This window comes from Ornithorhynchus anatinus, chromosome 5 (assembly GCF_004115215.2).
Source record: "Ornithorhynchus anatinus isolate Pmale09 chromosome 5, mOrnAna1.pri.v4, whole genome shotgun sequence".
In the NCBI taxonomy this organism is placed as follows: Eukaryota; Metazoa; Chordata; class Mammalia; order Monotremata; family Ornithorhynchidae; genus Ornithorhynchus; species Ornithorhynchus anatinus.
The window spans coordinates 90,881,570-90,890,142 of NC_041732.1; positions in this window are offsets into that span (position 1 = coordinate 90,881,570).

Consider the following 8,573-nt stretch of genomic DNA (forward strand, 5'->3'; position numbering starts at 1 on the left):
AGTTAATCCTTGGAGATTTTCCCCTGTGAACTCCTTTCCTGCCTCTTCTGGGGAAAATCCATGGAGTCTCTTCCTAAAGATTAGCTTTAAATTTAGAAAATCATCAAAGCCCCCTCTACTGCCCACATCCATTGATGCCCCCAGCTAATAGAGAAGCAGCGTGGCGCAGTGGAAAGAGCACGGGCTTTGGAGTCAGGGCTCATGAGTTCGAATCCCAGCTCTGCCATTTGTCAGCTGTGTGACTGTGGGCAAGTCACTTAACTTCTCTGTGCCTCAGTTCCCTCATCTGTAAAATGGGGATTAAGACTGTGAGCCCCACGTGGGACAACCTGATTCCCCTGTGTCTACCCCAGCGCTTAGAACAGTGCTCTGCACATAGTAAGCCTTAACAAATACCAACATTATTATTATTAAATCTCAGGGGCACTAAGAAGATTTCTGCTGCTCTCATCTACCGCTCATTCAGTTCTGGGCTTTCCAATATGAGAGAGCCATAGAAAACTTGGAGGCTTCAGAGAAGAGCCAAGATCATTCAACCAATCAATCAATCAGTGGTATCCCTGTACTAAGAAATTGGGACAGTACAGTGAAGTAGGAGAAAGGAAGCGGGATGGCTAGAAGTAGCATGGCTTCAGTCGGCATTTAACCATGCCTGTCATGGAGACGGATGTGATGTCACATGTGTTCGGCCGTGCACACAGCATGATGCAATGCCAAACGTGCCATTTTACGAAAGTTTACAGAGCTCATCCATCCCCAGAGCATTTCTTTAGTGGGACCTCAGGCTTCTCCCTGCCCCCTCTCCCTCCAGAGCCTTTACATTCTTCCCCAGATTCCTCAAAACACAGGTGCCACTTCCTAACTATGAGACTTTGAGGCCGAAGGGGTGGTAGATGTTGTCTAAAAGCTGGAAAAGTAAACAGTGAACATAGAGGTATATGGTTCTGTCCCGATCCCGGGCAGGGAACAGACCAGCTGAAAACCAGGACATCCAGTATAAAACTGGTCCATTGGCTGGCCTATCTACAAGATGACCTAAGAACTGTCTTCTCCAACTAGTGGGTAGTGCTTGAATCACATCCACAGAGACCAAAATAGGAAGCACACTAAAATGGCAGCGGGAAAGAGGTAAGCTCAGTAGAAAGAAGAGCCATCCCCTGAGAGAGAGACAGGGAGTCACAAAGGAGTCAGCCAAAGGATCTGAGTGCCTTAATAACTGAAATACTAATTTTGGTGTTTGTTAAGCACTTTTGAAGTGACAAGCACAATGCTAGGCACTGGGGTAGATAAAAGACAATTTCACTGGACTCAATCCCTGTCCCCATGGGGACCATAGATTCGGGAAGGGAAAAAAGGCATTTAGAGAAGCAGCGTGGCTCAGTGGAAAGAGCCCAGGCTTTGGAGTCAGAGGTCATGGGTTCGAATCCCAGATCTGCCACTTGTCAGCTATGTGACTGTGAGCAAGTCACTTAACTTCTCTGTGCCTCACTTACCTCATCTGTAAAATGGGGATTAACTGTGAGCCTCACGGGGGACAACCTGATTACCCTGTATCTACCCCATGGCTTAGACAGTGCTCTGCACATAGTAAGCGCTTAACAAATACCAACATTATTATTATTATTTAGTCCCCCTTTAACAGAAGAAGAAACTGAGTTAAGTGACTAGTCCAAGGTCACACAGCAGGCCAGGGATAGAGCAGGTTTTAAAACACACCATGGAGGAATTTAAAAAGAGTTTAGTGAAAATACTAACCCAAGGGCACCATCTAAGACTATCATGTGCTAATGTTACTGAAATAAGTGACTAATCAGAAAATCTTGTTCGTAGGATGGTAGGTGTAATTGCCAATTCACAAGAGTTAAATTACCAGCTGGTAGTTTTTTTTGCTATCAACCAGCAGGATCATTTCACAAAAGAGATATAAAATAATTTAGAACTTTGTATATGGTACATATAGCATTTTATAGTGTTCTCATTGGTGTCAAAAAATTCATATTCCAGGCCATTTCCCAGCCCTCGTATTTTCATTCTTACACAGTCTGCTGTTCATTAGGCAGGCTCTCAGATCCTCTGATCAAAGTGGTTGAGATCCCAGATTCCACTTGCTTTGATATGAGTGCATGTGAACTCAGTGTTAAATATTTTCAGACATTCAAAGGGTGCCATGCTCACCCTGACTCTGTGTCATCTTCCAGAAATCATTTTCCCAATTGCTTCCTGGAAGGTTTTAGATTTGGTAAGGTTGTGGTAGTGGGAATGGCAATCCTGGCTCTCAGTTTACACTTACTGGCTATCCCTGTGTGGCTCCTTGAAGCATTCCGTGCATGAGTAAGGGTAGTTTGAGGATACAGTCGACAAATGAAGAGCAGGAAGATAAGTTGTCTATGAACATATTAGCTCTATGGGAAGGAGCATTTGGGTGGTTCAAAACTGTCTATCAAAAATTCACCACTATCTAAGGGATGCTAAGTAGTCTTTGGTCTTTTGGGTCTCACCCACGAGTGTGAATGTGATCTTTTGTTCCCGTCGAATTTGAAGGACAGCTAGATAAATGTAGCATGAATACTGAATGCATGAATAATGAATTTGGGAAAGTTTTGAATGGTGTTTTAAAGGAAAAAACAGAAGTAGCTTGGTGCTATTCTGTCTTTCAGTCTTCCAAAAATCACTTTGAACTTCTTGAGTCTGTTTCCTACTTAGCTTCGTGAAGGCAAGGAACGTGTCTACCTCGAGAAGCAGCATGGCTTAGTGGGTTTGGGAGTCAGAGGTGCTGGGTCCTAGTCCCGGCTCTGCCACTTAGCTGTGTGACTTTGGGCAAGTCACTTTGCTTCTCTGTGCCTCAGTTACCTTATCTGTAGAATGGGGATAAGGACTGTTAGCTCCACATGAACAACCTGATTACCTTGTATCTACGGCAGTGTTAGAACAGTGCTTGGCACATCATAAACGCTTAATAAATACCATCATTATTATTATTACTCTGTTATGCTCTACTCTCCCAAGCATTTAGAACAGTGCTATTAATATAATCAGTGCTCAATAAATATGATTGAATTACTTTTGCATCTTTTCAGTTACCAAATTCAGTAATGGCATCTCTTTAACAAAAATAACCATTTAGAGTAAGGTTCCTATATATTAGGTTGGTAAGTAAACTGGGTTTTCCACAGTGTTATGTTAACCCCATGAAGTGATTCATCATAATCATTTGCATGTCTTCTCACATATGTACCTCAAGCACATATTAATCAGCATTCAGCAGCTTCTAGGAATTCCAATACCGTTCAGAGTTGTTGAGCTGGATTTTTCCCAGAGGATCTAAGGATTTTCCTCCACCATCTTCCAAGATATTTGTTATATGCTCAAGCCCAGTTTGCCCTCTTCTTTCCTCTTAAGGCAACCTTCTCACTGTGCCTCAATCTCATCTCCAATGTTTGCTCACAGCCTTTCCTCTGTCTGGGACAATCTCCCTGCTCACACTGCCCTCTCCATCTTTGAGGCCCTGCTGAAATCACATCACCTCCAAAAGCCCTTCCCTCATTAACTTTTCATCTCTTCTCCTTATGTCCCCTGTCCCAAGTGTTACTTCAGTACTTTCTTGTAGTCTGCTGCTTCCCCTGTCTGCAATTGATTTTATTGTGTGTCCTTGCCCCCTATATTTTAAGCGCCTTGATGACAGGGAACATTTCTACCAACTCTATTAGTCCCAAACACAATACACTCTACACATTTCTTGCTCAATAAATACCATTAATTGGTTGAGTCCACATTTTTATAGTATTTTTCAAGCACTTACTATGTGCCAGGCACTGTGCTAAGTGCTGGGTAGATACAACCTAATCAGGTTGGACACAGTCCATGCCCCATATGGGGTTCAGAGTCTTAATCCCCATTTTACAGATGAGGTGACTGAGGCACAGAGAAGTAACTTGCCCAAGGTCACACAGCAGATAAGTGGCAGCACTGAGATTAGAACCCAGGTCCACATCTTGTAAACATTTGGGTTCTCACACTGCTCATAGCACTAATGTAAATATCTTTATATTCTACTGATTCCTCCTACCTGTAACATTTCAATATCTGTCTCTCCTTCTAGACTGCAAACTCCTTGAGGGTAGAGACCATGTCCACAAATTTAATTATGCCTCTAACAAGCTTAGTGCAGTGCTCAGTAAATTCTACTGATTCGATTGATTGATGCCTTCATTTTGCCCTCTGGATTTCTGATTTGTTGGACTGTAATAAACACGTTTACAGTGCTGGGTTGTAGTCTGAAGCCACACAGCAACTGGGGGGAGAGTCTAGTTAACGTTATTCTTCAGTACCAATCAGGGAGAACTCTGGTTAGGATCTTGCCAGGTCTGGAGAGCAGTTTTAAGCAGTCAGTTCTCTTCCTTTTCTATACTTCTTGACTTGCACACCCTCCTATTTAAGCGCTTACTCAACTTCTTATACTTTTTGTCTTTCTCTTCTTCTTCTATCTGTACTTTATTTCCCATCTGTCATCCCAGTGCAGACCACTTTACCAAGCACTTGGGACAATACAATACAATGGAAGAAGTAGACTTTCTACAAGGAAGTTATAGACAAGGGCATAAGGTAGAAATGTAAATGTTATTGGTGAACTGCTTTGTTCTTGAAGGTGGTGGTAATGTTGGTGTCCTTGAAATTCTGTCAGAATTCTTCAAGTGAAGTCACCTAAGCAGAACAAAATCTCTTTGTGGATTTATACAGGAATATCATCCGATCTTGGAGCTTGGCTATTCTTTATGGCTCTAATCTTGAGTGACTTCTTTACAAGTAGATATGAGGACCAAGATGTCAATTGTTTGTGGAATCACTATGCTTCATCAATTAGTCAATCAATCAATAGGAGCAGTGCAGCTTAGTGGGTATCCTAAAGGACTGGGGGTCAGGAGACTTGTGTTCTAATCCCAGCTCGCCCATTGGACAGCTAGGTGACCTTTAGACAGTGTATTTAACCTCTCTGGGCCTCAGTTTCCTCATCTCTGAGATGCAAGTCCCTTCTCAAAGTCACAGATTGAGAGTTTCCAGTACTCTACCAGTCTCGACTATGAGAGGGAGAGTCAAACAGAGGCATATCCTTTCCATTCCTAGCTTGGGCAGTGGCTAGCGAGTGGAAGACAATCTGCTATAAGTCAAAACTCACCTGTACTGGGCAGCAGCAGCATGGGAGGGAGTGGAGAAAGGAGACTCAAGTTCATCGCACGGAAGGTGGCAATGGTAAACCAGTTCCGGATTTTTACACTACCAGAACGGTTGCAAATAGAGGTGGGGGGTTCTGGGAGAGATGTGTCTACTGCATCACTATGGGTCGGAGACAACGTGACAGCATAAGACAAGAACATGGAAGTAGTAATACTTGCCTCTCCCAATGAGACACTGCCAGGAGGTCTTCAGTTCTAAATTTGGGCCAAAAGAGCTACAAAAGTCACTTTAAGAGCACAGAGATCCTGTTCAGCCTCCACTGGGTCTTAAAGACCTCCACTTATCATGTCCTTCCAATGGAGGTTGGAGATCATTGCACTCCCAGGTCTTTACACCCCTATCATGGCCACCAATTAAACTAAGTCTAGGCATCCCACTGAAGGTGGGAAGACATCAGGGCCTAGCCTACCAATCCCCCTCCTGGAGCTGTTTGCAAGAAGCTTTTAGACAAAGCCCTCCCACCCACACCCACAGCTCTCCAGGTCCATGTTTTTCCTCGGCACCTGAGGTGTCCTTCGCAGCCGCTACCCCAGGCAGACACCAAGATCCGAGCTCTCTATCATATTTACTATGTTCTTAACAACGTACTGACCGAAGCAAATTCAGTTCAAACCATCTTTACCTGGATCTTCTAGTTCCCCCACCAGATCCCTCTGTAGTTCCCTGTAAGCATCCCCAAGGTTCACCTTCTTCTTGCCCTCAGTCCAGGAGCCTAACTCCTTAAAAGTTCTACTGCCTAGACTCTGAACCTCCAGGGATCCTCTCTACTCCCACCCTGGGCGCTGTGTCCACCCAGGGTCCACAAAAGACACTCTACCCTATGTCCTGTTCTTTCAGACACACAATTCACTAATCCTTCACCTCTAAAATGGCCTAGGAACTCCTTTTCCCCTCAGACGTAGACCCTCTACGTCCTCCCCAGTGCTTCTCTCTTAAGGATTCAACTTAAACTTAAGGGAACATCTCCAGGGACTGAATTTCCTGGCTCCTTCCTCTTTCTCCAAAGTGTGGGGATCAGCAGAACTAGGCATCACACCCTACTACTTAGATTGTGAATCCCTCATGAGGCAGGAACTGGGTCGGATTGGATTATTTTGTTTTTACTCCAGCGCTTATTAGTAGGAGTAACAAGGATATTTATTAAGCACTTACTGTGTGCAGAGCACTATACTAGGCAAGGAAAATAGAACCCAGGTGGGAATTAAATGTGATCCCTGTCCTTCTGGGTGTTCGCAATCTAAAAAGTGATTCAATTATTCTTATTTTGACATTTACCATATGTGCCCAGTTGTACTAATGGTGAAATGGTTGAATGTCACTATTTCTGTTTGAAATCCCCTGATATATTTGGGGATGGAAGATTTAACAAGTATTATTATGTGTTTCGGCCATTATAATCTGGAGAAAAGCCAAATGCAAATGGACAATATCTGAAAATAGAATCTTTCCATTTTCTCATGACATCATTCAATGAAGACATAAACAATTTCTGGTCACTAGTAGATTTTGATGAATGTCATTTTCCTAATGGTAGAATATGTGCTTAAGAGATAAAGTGTTGCTGTTATCTTTACAGAATTTACTCCTAGGTAGTGTGAATGGCTTGATGGATCTTTTTCAGTGAGGTTTAAAGATCTTTGGTTTGGTCTCTGTACCCCTGGATCTCTTCAACCTTAGCAAACACTTCCAAAACTCATTTTGGACAGGGAATATGTGTTTATTGTTATACTGTACTCTCCCAAGCACTTAGCACAGTGCTTTGCACACAGTAAGTGCTCAATATGAATTGAATTGAATGTTCATTCATGTTATGGACACAGTGCAAGCTTTGAAAGCATCCATTTTGTCAGAATCAACAAGAGAAGATAAGTCTAATGATGCTCTCCTTGCTTAAGAGCCGGGGCTTCAGAGTCAGAGGTCATGGGTTCAACTCCCGGCTCTGCCACTTGTCAGCTGTGTGACTGTGGGCAAGTCACTTAACTTCTCTGTGCCTCAGTTACCTCATCTGGAAAATGGGGATTAACTGTGAGCCTCACGTGGGCCAACCTGATTGCCCTGTATCTCCCCCAGCGCTTAGAACAGTGCTCGGCACAAAGTAAGAGCTTAACAAATACCAACATTATTATTTTCTCAGCAAAGTTCCGCTATCTCAGAGACATTTTCTTCAAACTGGTTTTGATCCTCTCAGAAACATCCATTGTTTGGATGACAGGCTGTTAAAAGGTACCTCAAAGAGTCATCAAGTCACTCTTTCCACTCATTCTTGTAAGCAGGGTGCTGGACTCCTACAAGCTACTGGAAAGAGCACAAGACAGTGAGTCAAAAACCTTGGGTTCTAACCCTAGCTCTGCCCCTGCCTGCTGTGTGATCATAGGCAAATGACATTATCTGCAAAATTGGTATAAAATAACCATCCTCCCTCCCTGTTAGACTGTGAGGCCCATGCCGGACAGAGTTTGTGTGTGATCTGATACTGTGTAACCACTCTAGTGCTTATCAAGTGCTAGGCACATAGTAAGCACTTAATAAATGTCATTGTTATTATTTTTAGGAACCTGACATTGATCTTTCCTCATGGCTTAAGTACTATTTTGCGATACATCTGTTATATTGATTTCTTGAGTTCGGAATATATGAGCTGATGGGCTCTCCATTATTCAAACTCTTTCTTGGCTGCCGTGATCCATGTGTATCAATCAATCAGTGGTATTTATTGAGCACCTACTGTGTGCAGAGCACTGGACTAAATGCTTGGGAGACTACAATGCAACAGAGTTGGTAGACACGTTCCCTGCCAACAGTGAGCTTACATAATAATAATAATAATAATTTGGTATTTGTTAAGCGCTTACTATATGCCAAGCACTGTTCTAAGCACTGGGATAGATACAAGATAATCAGGTTGTCCCACGTGGGGCTCACAGTTTTAATCCCCATTTTCCAGATGAGGTAACTGAAGCCCAGAGAAGTTAAGTGACTTGCCCAAAGTCACACAGCTGATAAATGGTGGAGTCGGGATTAGAACCCACAATCTCTGACTCCCAAGCCTGTGCTCTTGCCACTGAGCCACGCTGCTTCTCTATCATTTGTCTGCTTACAGTCTAGAGGATTTCGTTTCTCACTGACAGCTCTAGACTGTGAGCTCACTGTGGGCAGGGAATATGTCTTTTTGCTAGATTGAACTTTCCCGAGTGCTTAATTCAGTGTTCTGCACACAGTAACTGCTCAATAAATAAAACTGAGTGAAAGATGGTGATGTAATAATAGTTGTGATATTTATTAAATGCTTACTCCAAGCCAGAGATTGTACTAAGCAATGGGGTAGATACAAGATAATCAGG